Consider the following 12,554-nt stretch of genomic DNA (forward strand, 5'->3'; position numbering starts at 1 on the left):
TCCTGGAATTAGAGCAGCAGCGTCCCCACTGCCCTCCCCTTTCCTGTTTGCACACCCTACCTCTTATCAAGCATTTCTCTCCCTGCACGATGTGGTCTTTTCACTGTTCTTTTCTTGCTTGGTGGACCTAAGGGGCACTGGCATTGCTGCTGGCCTCTCCAACCCAAGGCCTTGCCACTGCCCCCCAGGTGCCTCTAGCTGTCACTTTAAGGCATGCCAGGAGGTTTGTCCTTGTGCGGGGAGTGAGTACTTGCTTTTCCTTCTCTGTTCAACTCCTTTAACATTATGTTTGGAACAACAGTGGTGGGACTTGTTCTCCCCTCTTGATAAGTTAATACTCCCATTCATTGTGTGTTCTTTCATGTTCAGCCTCTCTGAGGGATATTAGGAAGGAAAAGGAAACTTAGAAATCCAGATTTTATATTCTTTCTTCCTACCTTATTATGTTACCAACACTGCTATTTCTTGAGCACTTACTGTGGACCAGTTGCCATGCTCAAATTTATGGATCCTACTTCATTTAAGCCTCTTAATAACTCCATGAGGTGAGTTCAACAATCATTTTTCATTTTATTTATTTATTTGGTAGAGAGCAAGCAGGAACAGGGAGAAGGAGAAGCAGCCACCTCACTGAGCAGGGAGCTTGAACCCGGGACTCCAAAAATCAGGACCTGAGCCACCCAGGTGCCCCATCAGTTTCATTTTTAATATTCCTACTACTGTCAGTCCTTGTGCTTAAGATTCTTAGAATTTTCTGGGATGCCTGGGTGGCTGAGTCACTTAAATGTCTGTCTTTGGCTCAGGTCATGGTCTCAGGGTCCTGGGATGGAGCCCCTGGTCTGGCTCCCTGCTCAGCAGGAAGCCTGCTTCTCCCTCAGCCCCTCCCCTTATTTGTGCTCTTTTGCACCCTCTCTCTGTTAAATAAATAAGGTATTTAAAAGAAAAAAAAGTTTGGTTGTGGTGCAAAGTGGACTAGGAGCTTAAATGAATTCAGTTCAGGAGTTGTATGGTTTCTGGTCTTATGTTCAAGTCTTTAATCTACTTGGAGTTAATTTTTGTGTGTTGTGTAAGGCAGTATGCAGATTCATTCTTCTGCATGCTGCTGTTCAGCGTTTCCAAAACCATTGAATGAAGGGACTGTCCTCTCCCCACTGTATATTCTTGCCTTTGTTGTTATAAATTAATTGACCTTGAATGCATATGTTTATTTCTGGGCTCTTTTATGTACCATAGATGGGTGTGTCTGTCTTTATGACAATATCATACTGTTTGGATTACTGTAGCTTTATATACAGTTTGGAATCCGGAAATCAGCTTTCTTTATCTAGATGGTTTTGGCTATTTTGAGGTCTTTTGCGGTTCTTTAACCATGTGAAAATTGTCCTGTTTTTGAAAAATGCCATTGGAATTTTGATAGGGATCATATAGAATCCGACTGCTTTGGATAGTATGAACATTTTATTATCACCAATTTAAATATGAGAGGAGCAGAGGGAAAGAATCGTTAAGCAGACTCCCTGCTGAGGGAGAGGCCAATTGCAAGGCCCAATTCCGTAATACCTTCTTTGGAGAATGTCTTTTCATGTGTTCTGCTTATTTTTTAATTGGATTATTTGGTTTTGGGATGTTGAGTTGTGTCAGTTCTTTATATATTTTGGGTAATAACCCTTTATTGGATATGCAATTTGCAAATATTTTCTCCCATTCCATAGGTTGCCTTTTAGCATTATTGATTTTCTCCTTCATTGTACAGAAGCTTTTTACTTTGACAGAGTTCCACTAGTTTATTTTTGCTTTTGTTTCTCTTGCCTTAGGGGACCTATCTAAAAAATAGTTGCTATGGCTAATATCAGAGAAATTACTGCCTGTGCTAACTTATAGGATTTTTTTTTTAAGATTTATTTATTTGAGAGAGAGTAAGAGCATGTGGATGAGAAAGAGAACATGAGTGGGAGGGACAGAGAGAGGGAAAGAGAGTCCCCCCATGCTGACCACAGACCCCGTTGTGGGGTTTGATCTCAGGACCCCAAGATCATAATCTAAGGTAAAACCAAGAGTTGGACGCCCAACCATATGTACCACCCAGGCACCCATCTTCTAGGATTTTTATGGTTCCAGCTCTCACATTTGGGTCTTTATCCATTTTGAATTTATTTTTGTATGGTGTAAGAAAGTGGTCTGGTTTCATTCTTCTTAATGTTGCTTTCTAGAAGAAAAATTGACCATAGAATGGTGGGTTTATTTCTGAGTTTTCTGTTTTCTTCTATTGATCTATGTGTCTGTTTTTATGTTGCTGGCATATTGTTTTGATTGTGACAGCTTTGTAATACAGTTTGAAGTCTGGAATTGTGATGCCTCTAGCTTTGCTTTTCTTTTTCCAAGATTGCTTTGTCTACTCAGGGTCTTTTGTGGTTGCGTATGAATTTTAGGATTGTTAGTTTTAATTCTGTGAAAGATGCCATTGGTCTTTTGATAGGGATTGAGTTAAATGTATAGATTGCTTTGGGTACTATAGATATTTTTTTAACAGAGTTCTTGCAATCCATAAGCGTGGAATGTCTTTCCATTTTGTGTGTGTGTGTGTGTCACCTTCAGTTTCTTTCATCAGTGTTCTATAGTTTGCAGAGTACCTCATTGTTATGTTTTCATTTTCATTTGCTTCCATGTATTTTTATTTCTTCTTTAATTTCCTCGTTAACCCACTCATTCTTTAGTAGAATGTTTTTAAACTTCCGTGTATTTGTGGTCTTCTCAAATTTTTACTTGTGGTTGATTTCAAGTCTCATAGCATTGCAGTCTGAGAGTATTCCTGGTGTGATCTTAATCTTTTTTTACTTGTCAAGACCTGATTTTAGTCCCAGTATTTGATCAATTCTGGAGAATGTTCCCTGTGCCCTCAAAACCAAAACAAAACAAAAAATGTATTCTGCTGCTTTAGGATGACATGTTTTGCACTTATCTATTAAGTCCATCTGGTTCAGTGTGTCCTTCAAAGCCATTGTTTCCTTGTTGATTTTCTACATAGATAATCTGTCTGTTGTTGTAAGTGGGGTGTTAAGTTCCCCTGCTATTATTGTGTTATTATCAGTGAGTTCTTTTATGTTGGTGATTAAGCGATTTATATATTTGGGTGCTCCAAAGTTGGGGACATACTTAAAATTGTTAAATTTTGATTGATAGATCCCTTAATTATGATATAATGCCCTTTTCATCTCTTGCTACAGTCTTTGGTTTAAAATCTAACTTGTCTGATACAAGTATGGCTACTCTGCCTTTCTTTCTACATCCATTAGCATGATGGATGGTTCTCCATTATCTCACTTTCAATATGCAGGTGTCTTTGGGTCTAAAATCAGCCTCTTGTTGGCAGCATATAGATGGGTCTTGTTTTTTAACCTAGTATGATATCCTATGTCTTTGGATTGGAGCATTTAGTCCATTTACATTCAAAGTGATTATTGATAAGATTTTAGTGCCTTTGTGTTACTTATAAAGTTGGTATTTCTGGGGGTGTTCTCTGTTCCTTTGCGGTTTTTGGTTTTGGTCTTTTCTTTCCCCATTCAAAGAGTCCCCTTTAATATTTCTCGCAGGGCTGGTTTAGTGGTAACAATTTGTGAACAGTTATGCTGCAAACCTGATGTGTCTTCCATTGCAGGTTAGGATTTTTTTCCCTTGCTTTCAGGATTCTTTCCTTGTCTCTGCAAATTTTGTGATTTTGACGATAATGTATATTGGTGATGGCCTGCTTTAGTTAAATTTAATGGGAGTGTTCTGTGCTTCATGGATTTTGGTATCTGTTTTCTTTTCCAGATTAGGGAGTTTTCAGCTATAATTTACTCAAATAAATTTTTTTTCTTTTTTTTTTTTTTGCTTCTTTTTCTCTTCTTTTTCTGGGACTCCTATGATATGAATGTTACTACTTTTTAAGGAATCGCTGAATTTCTTAGGTATACATTCATGATCCAAAGTGTTTTTGCCCTTTTTTTTTTAAGCTTTATTATTTTCCATAATTTTACCTTCTAGATCATTGACTTGTTCTTCTGTTTCATCTGTCATCTTTGTTATTGCATCCAGTTGGCTTTGCATCCCATCTATAGCATTTTTTATCTCAGCCTGACGAGTTTTGAGTTCTTTTATCTCTGCAGTAAGGGATTCTCTAGAGTCTTCTATGATTTTCTCAAGTGCAGCTAGTTTCTTTATTGTCATTTCAAATTCTGGTTCAGGCATTTTACTTATTGATAAAATCCCTGGCTATTACTTACTCCCTTTTTTTCTTTTGGGGTCAATTCCTCCCTCTTGTTATTTTGTCTAGGTCACTGTGTGTGTGTGTGTGTGTGTGTGTGTGTGTGTGTGTGTGTGTATGAGGAAAGTCTGTTATAGTTCTCCTGAGAGTAATGGCTCTATTAGGAAGAGGTCCAATACTGTCTGGGGCCTGGTGCTTCCGGAGGTGTTTCAGGGTGTGCACTCTGCTGCTGTGTTTGCAGAGTTGCTCCTTGCCTGCTGTGGGTGGGGTGGGGGATGTGTTTGGACCTTGTCTGCTGTGTGGCAGTTTTGAATGAGATGTGTTTCAGTCTGCTTGTTAGAAGAAGCTAGATCCAAAAGGGGAAAAAAAAAAGCGAGGTCCTATTTCCCCTAGAGGTGAAGCTTTGCAGCACTCTATGATCAGTAAGTGGTGCAAGTAAGGAGTTTGTGTTGATCTTCAGGGGGAGGGTCCTGCTGTGCTGATTCTCAGGCTGACTTGTCCTAGTAAAGATGGACCTGCAGGGCTCAGGGTGGCCAGACTTGGTGTAAGTGGCTCCAGCCTCCACTGGGTGGCACTTTGTTGCTCACTGAAGTTGGTCAGTGCTGATAAGTGGGGGGAAATGGTCTTGGCCTGCTCTCTCCTTCTTGGAGTAAGGAGTTCACACCTACCACTCTTCAGAAAGCCCTCACAGAAGAGCAAACAGTCACCCCTCTAGTGTCTCCAGCTTCCTTCAGATCCCTGCTTTCATCCTATTTGTGTCTGAGCTATGTGCCTGGCCAGGCAGCATAGTTCTCCTGTGTTGAATGAAGCTGGTTTTCAAAACTCCCCAAATTTGGGGGATCTGGTAGCATGGACAAGCACTGATCCTTTGTGGGAGGGTCTTGCTACGCTGTGGTGAGAGCATCTCAGAAGATGGTCACATGACCATGTAGTGGTTCATAATTTATGGTAAAGCACAGCAAAAAGCCAGCACCAAGGTGCCTAAATTCCTGTGCTATGGAACAGGTTGACACTTTGGCACCACCAGTTGTTCTGTCCCCAGAGGGGCCATTCCAGTGCTCCCAAATGCACTCCAGGTAGGGGAAATCTTTATGCCCGTGTGATTCACCTGGCTGCCCACTCCTGGGTTTCTACCCATCTTCCGCACTGGAATGCCACTAAACGCACCAGGCACCACCCTGATATGGCAGAGCTTCAGACTTTGCTCTTCACTGCTTATAAAAACTTGCACTTGGAGGCCACAATAAGGCTTGAGATGAGGAGGACCAAACCAGGCCCTGACTTGTGTCTCCCTTTAAGTCCAAATGCCTTAATAAAGGGTTACGGACAGGAAAGGTTGAGTAGCACTGAGAAAGGGTCTGTGCTATGTGTCTTGCGCTCGCCTACGTGACTTCCCACACGCAATGTAGTCAGGGTCATAAATTCATAGTTGGTCCTTGTTGTTCCTGTACTTCCCATAATCCACTCCCTGGTTGATTGTAACTTCTTGTATCAATAGTAGCTAATGGCATTAGGCATGACTACCCTGCATCAGGAGATTTGTTTGTAGTTAATGTAAAACTTGTTATAGGAACTTGCGGTTACTCCTTCTATTGTGGTCTGCCTTATAAATGCTTGTAAGATGTGGAATAAAATCGGCACTGTTGGACATCCTCCTCAGTGTCCCTCCTGCCCCCATCTCTTTGTCTCTTAATTTCTTTTCACCATCCTCTTACCCTCATGTTCCTGGTCGATTTGTCGCGCCTGCTGCGACACTTGCAGTAGTCAGTTCCTCTCTTTTTCCCAGGCAGTAGTTTTGGGGTAGAGTTTCCCTAGTGCGATCTCCTGTACACACTTTCACACTTTCTCTATCTCTGATCAAGGCTCCCTCCCCTCTGCAGCACCCATAGCTCTTTTCTCCCGTAGGTCAACTCTCCACAGTTTCTGGCTTCGATGATGTGGCTTTTGTTTCTAACTCTAGTTGTGCAGTTTGTACTGTCTTCAGAACGATTTTTTGGGTGTTCAGAATAATTTGGTATTTATCTACTGTGCTCAAGGGACAAGACGCCGGATGCTTAGGGGCTACCTGATGTTCTGCCATCTTAACTCCTCCTCTACAGTCTGTATAAAAGAGAGTTTTGGAGATGCCTAGGTGGCCCATTTTGTTAAGCATCTGTTTTTGGCTCAGGTTATAATCCCAGGGTCCTGGGTTCAAGTCCTGTGTTGGGCTCCTTGCTCAGTAGGGAACCTGCTTGTTTTTCTGCCTGCCACTTCCCTTGCCTGTGTTCTTTCTCTTCCTCTGACAAATAAGGAAATAGAATCTTTAAAAAAAAAAAAAAAGTCGATTTTATCTAATAAAACTCTTGGTACCCCAGCTTATTTTTATTTTATTTTTTTCATTTCATTTTGAGTAAGATATCTTTAGCCTTTCCTTCATTCTAGTCTGTATTTGTCTTTAGGTATAAAGTGAGTTTCTTATAGGCAGCATATAGATGGGTCTTGTTTTTTTTTTTTTTTTTTTTTTTAATCCATTCTATCTACCTGTGTCTTTTGACTGGAGTATTTACAACATTTACATTTGAAGTATGTTTACTTAATTATTATGTACTTACTGCCATTTTCTTAATTGTTTTTTGGTTGTTTTCATAGTTTTTCCCTCTTAATCTCCTTCTTTGTGATTAATAACTTTCTCTAGTGTTATGCTTGGCTTTATTTTTATGTATCTGTAATAGGTTTGTTGTGCGGTTACAATGTTCATATATTATGTCCTAAATAACGTAGTTATTTATATTAATAGTCATTTAAATTTGAACACATTATGAAAGTAATACATTTGTAATCCTTCCCCTCCACATAATTTGCATAGAATATAAGGCTTGTTTAATGGTGATGAACTCCTTTAACTTTTGTTTGTCTGGGAAACCAACTCTCCTTCAGTTTTGAATGACTGTTTTGCCAGTTAGAGCATTTTTGATAATTGGATTTTCCTCTTCACATTTGAATGTATCTTGCTACTTCTGGTCTGCAAAATTTCTGCTGAAAAATCAGCTGATAGCCTTATGAGGCTTCCATGTACATAACCAGTTGCTTTTCTCTTGCTGATTTTAAGATTCTCTTTTTTAAATTTGTGCCATTTTAATTACTATGTGTCTTGGTGTGGCTGTCATACCACACATTGACTTCTGTCAAAATGTTGATCCTTTCTGGCATCTCTGTAATAAATCCCACTCAATCATGGTGTATGATTTTTTAATGTGTTGTTGAATTAGATTTGGTAATATTTTATTAAGAACTTTAAAAAATTTTTTTACTTAAATTCTAATTTCTTAATATACAGTGTAATGTTTTAAGTGTACAGTATAGTGATTCAGCACTTCTATCCAAGTACTAACTGGTCCTGCTCAGCTTCAAGATCAGACAATATTGGGCATGTTCAGGGTGGTACAGCTATAGACTTACTAAGGATTTTTGCATCTATGTTCATCAGGGATATTGACCTCTAATTTTCTTGTACTGTCATCGTCTGGTTTTGGTTTCAGGGTAATACTGGCCTTAGTGAAGTCAGTTTGGAAGTGCTCCTTCCTCTTCAATTTTTTTTATGAAAGTTTCAGAAGGACTAGTATGTCTTCTTTGTATGACTGGCGGAACTTACTAGGGAAGTCATTTGGTCCTGAACTTCTCTGTTTTAGGAGGTTTTGGGTTATTGATACAATCTTCATATTAATGATCAGTGCGTAAGATTTTTTCTATGCATGATTCAGTCTTGGTAGTTTTGTGTTCCTAGGAATTTATCCATGTCTTAGAGGTTATCGAGTTGGTTGCTGTATGCTTCTTGTTGTTGTTATAGATAAGGTAAATGAGGGTCAGTGAAGTGGTCCCAAGTTATTGTGCCTCCAAAGTCCGTGCTGATCCTAATGGGTAAATTTGTGTTGTTGGTTCATTTCTGCGGGAGAGTGTGTGTAGTTGGGAATGGCTGAATTTGGATGGGGTATGAACCTGGCTGTGACTGAAAACCTGGGGAGATGGGGCAGGAGTTCCAGTTTCCTATCCCCTTTTTTGATGCTTTCTACAAATAGACCCTCAGGTGAGGCCTGTAGTGTCAGCACAGTGTGTCACCTCAAAGGCTAGGTGGTTGATGCTGGAACATAGGAAGGATGGGTAAAGGCAGATACTGACTGGGCAGGGATATAAACTACAATTGTGTTGAAAAAGGAAATGAGCTCTTTCTCAGCTCTTTGCCATTAGTGGTTACGCGGAGACACCCTTGTGAGATTCCTTATCTAGTCATACCCAGGATACCCTTACATCCTGTTGGCTTCACCCTCACCAGCTAGTGGGCATAGCCAGAGACCTGGCATAAACATGAGCCCCAGCAATCAATAAAATTGCCTCCCCAAGACAGAAACCTGCCAGTACTGAAGAGGGGAGATAGGGCCTGGTGTCATAAACCTAGATCCTTAAGCTTCATTCATTATCTGCAGGGTGTATCTCCTTGGACACATTATCCACAGCATCAAAAAGCCTTTAACCTGTCCCTTACCTCATTGGCTCATGTACCATGCATACTTCCTTTACCTCTTTCCTGATGGGTAGTGTGCTTCTGGGATGTCTGGTGAGCTGTCTTAGCCTTCTTGTTTTCCTCCAGGACTAAGCAGCCTACGTTAGTCTTCATCACCATCAATGAAACTTGTCTCCACTGTCCCCCGCCCCCCTCCCAGTTTACCCTCTCTCGTCCATTCCTCAGTCAGGAGCTAGAATAACCTTGTCATGGTTACCCCACTTGCCCATTTGAAGAGTCTGGAATACTCCCTGTCTCGTGTGATGACAGAAAGCCCAGAGCTCTACCATCTCCAAGCAGGACAGGAACAAGGGCATCCCCAGCTTACCCCCAGAGCCATGCACATACCCCCGCTATCTCCCTTACTCATGTATCCTGAGTGTCAGGATGGCCACAGGCCACAGCCTGTCCCCAAGCTCCTGTCTGTCCTGCTCACTTTATCTCTGACTACCCCATTTGTCCTATGTCCAACATCATTAAATCCTGACCCTTGGATTATCATGGGATCAGTGGAGACTCTAACCTGCAGAAGTATTTGTAGAGCCTTATTGCTTTGAAATGCGGCTGGTTTGCTTTCCATGTTTCTTTTGGAGAAGAGAGAATCCCCTTCAAATGTTGACTTGAATTCAGTAAAAGGTTGCAATTGGATATTCTTTTAGCCTTCCTCAATTGAGGTCAGAGATCTAGGATTAGAAGACCTTCCTATTTTTGTCCTGGGACTAGAAAAAGTACAGGATAATCTCCCCCCTGGCATATGACTGTGGATTGCAGATCAGTCTGATGGTGGCTGGCCTGAGAGTAATGGTGTCAGGACCCCGAAGGTCCTTGCTTGCTTGAGAAAATCACACTCTTGGCTGTGAGCTAGAGGTAGGGCAGGTAGTATCTGGGTGTTTCTAGACAGGTCAACAAAATTCCTTTTGAAATTTTGATCTCATATTATGGTTTTGAAATTTAAATCTCCTATTACAAAAAGAATTATAGTTGAATCTGACCCAGAGCAGTGAGGCAGCATTAACTTGAGAACAGTGTGCATATACTGGTCTCTCTCCTCTGACTCGTCCGTATCTATCACTTGAAAGTTTTATAGAAAGTTTTTTTTTTCTTTTTTTTCCCAGGAAAGTTTTCCTGATGGACAGAATTTTGCCTGAATATCAAATGAGTATTTTCCCTACAATCATTTCCCAGAAAAGGAGGAGTCCCTTAATAGTAACTTCCTTGCAAAGTTTCTCTCATTACACACTCTTTCTCAACTACTTTAACTACTTTAAATATGGGAGTGTTTGGGAAAGACCCATTCATAAAAATGACCTCAATTAGGCTTAGTTTGGGAGCTGTGGTGATGATGTCCAGAAGAATTGCCATAAAAGGAGCCAAAGGCAAAACCCAAAGATTTAGTCATGATGCCCGTGGCTTGAGCCCACTGTGAAACAGACAGGATTTCATTTTAAACAAGTTTTTTAACGGCCCTTTTAAAAAGAAAAATGGATAAGCAGTTATACAGGCACTTCTGAGGTAGATGGAGAAACTTAGTATTGACACAAGTGGGTACTCAGGACTTGGGAGACTGCAGTAGCAGCTGTGTCGCTGACGACTGCATGGCAGTGACAGGGATGAGCCCTGGAAAACGGTGCTGATGATTCAAAAGAGGAACTAGTGATGATAAGGAAAAATGCTGTCAGCCACGAGCATGCAAAGATTTGGATAGAATTATTTCATACGTATGAGTGAAAAATCAGTATTTTGTATTTGTGTTTCGGATATTGTCTGGTTTAAAGTTACCAGCGATGGGTTCTGTTTAATGATGCAACTGTTTAATCAACATTTATAAAATGTATACATTCATGTTAAAAATCTTTAGATCTTCTCACCAGAAAATTGGGAGATGACTCTGTATGGGGGGCTGCCTTATATTCAAGCCCCGAGATAACCAAGAACCTGGTTTCCCTACTCTGTACTTAACATGCCTTTTCTGATGCATTCTTTTTTAAGGCTGAGGCTAATCGTGTTGACTTCATCTCTCTCTAGAATAACTTTAGAGGACAGGACTGTTGTCTTTTTGCTATAACCTTTCCCAAATGGACTTTTCCCCTCCTGTGGTTTTTCTCATGGCCCTTGTGAAACAAGATGATCTGTAAGGATCCATCCTGGCTACTTTTTTTTTTTTTTTTTTTTTGAGTTTTATTTTTTAGTTTACCGAGTGTCTGTGTTGCTTTGAAAAAGCTTTTAAGCCCTTGGTGTGTAGGGCTAAAAGCAGGAGCCTTCCTTTAGGACGTGTGGCTCCTAGGTCAGAGGGAGTCAAACACTGGCCAGCAGTGTGGTCTTGAGACACAGACCACCCTTAAGTCTGGGGAGAAAGAGAAGAATAAAAGATCTCTCCCAGGATGATCATTGGAGTTTCTCTTTCATTAATAGGTCAGGATTTTCTAGCTAAACAAGGGACTGGGATGAGGACTAGGAGAATTATCTTAGAAGAAAAATTCATGTGCATAGGCTGGGAGGTAAGAGAAGATAGTATGTTCCAGCAACCAGTGAGTTTATCTCTGGAAGGAGAGGCACTGCAGGACCAGGAAGATGATGCATCCAGAAATGCAAATGTTAGCCATGGGGTCAGAGAAGGTGGACAGCAGCTGGCGGTTCATGCTGCCAGTGCTGCTCCCTAGTGGATCAGCAGCAGATGGGTGGGAGCAGCTGGAAGCCACCATGGAGGGAGGCCCCAGAGGTTGACAAGCGGGGACGGATCGGTGCACATGGCAGCAGATGTGGGCATTCTGTGGCAGAACAGCCTGGAATAGGATGTGTGTGATCTGAGCACTCAGGAGGTGTCTTGCCCCCAGACCCTTTGGTCAAGAGCTGCAGTGGGCCCGATTCCACCATTAGAGGACTTTTCTTGGGCCAGATGAAACTGTAGGAGTTGTGTTAAAAGGCATTCTGCTGAGGAAGGAGGGATGTATTTACCCTCTTTCCTCCGTCCTCCCTTCCTGTTTTTTCTTTTTCCTTTGTGCATCTACCTCTGTTTTAGGTGTTACTATACATGTTTAGAGCAAATGCATGAGCTGAGCTGTGAGGTGGCTTCTAAGCTGATTCAGATGAGGGCCTGAGGGGATCCTGATGAAGAAACACTGCTCTGAGTTCACTGCTGGGGATAGAGAAGCTCGGGGGCAGTAGCTGGTGATGGGGAGGCAGTGGTGAGGAGGGGGAGAGAAACTCCACAAAGAGTTGGCAAGGTCTATGAGACAGGAGCAAGTTACCGTGCACGCTGGCCGCGGATGTGCTGATGAGCAAGGTTTTCACTAAACGCCACTGAGGACAGATGGCATACACAGCAAAGGATAAGAGTTGGAACCCCCACTGAGCTATTTGTCTACCATATGGCCCCGAACAAGTTGTTAAACCTGAGTCTGTCAGTAGTTCTGATGCTTACGTCATAGGAATTTTTAAGGATTTATGGACTCAAATGAGTATTTATGGACCCAAATGAGTATTTCATAGGTAGTACATATGTGGTCACCTTGATACACCTGCACCAGCCTGTGACCCCCAGTAAATAATGAGAACTACCTTGGGAGTGCGGCGAACACGCAGCCCAGCAAACATGAGCAGCCAGTACTTCCCAGTCAAAATTCGCCAACGTGGAGCTTTTACTTTCTCAGGGGTCCTTAGCTAGGCTCTGATGCTGGCTGGAATCCAGGTGTTCCTAAGTCTCGACTGAACAAGGGGCCAAATCAACACTGACTTTGTCTGAGAGTGAAGAATGGCTGCCTTTCTGGTCTTTTG

The sequence above is a fragment of the Mustela nigripes genome, chromosome 12 (genome assembly GCF_022355385.1).
Source record: "Mustela nigripes isolate SB6536 chromosome 12, MUSNIG.SB6536, whole genome shotgun sequence".
Lineage (NCBI taxonomy): Eukaryota > Metazoa > Chordata > Mammalia > Carnivora > Mustelidae > Mustela > Mustela nigripes.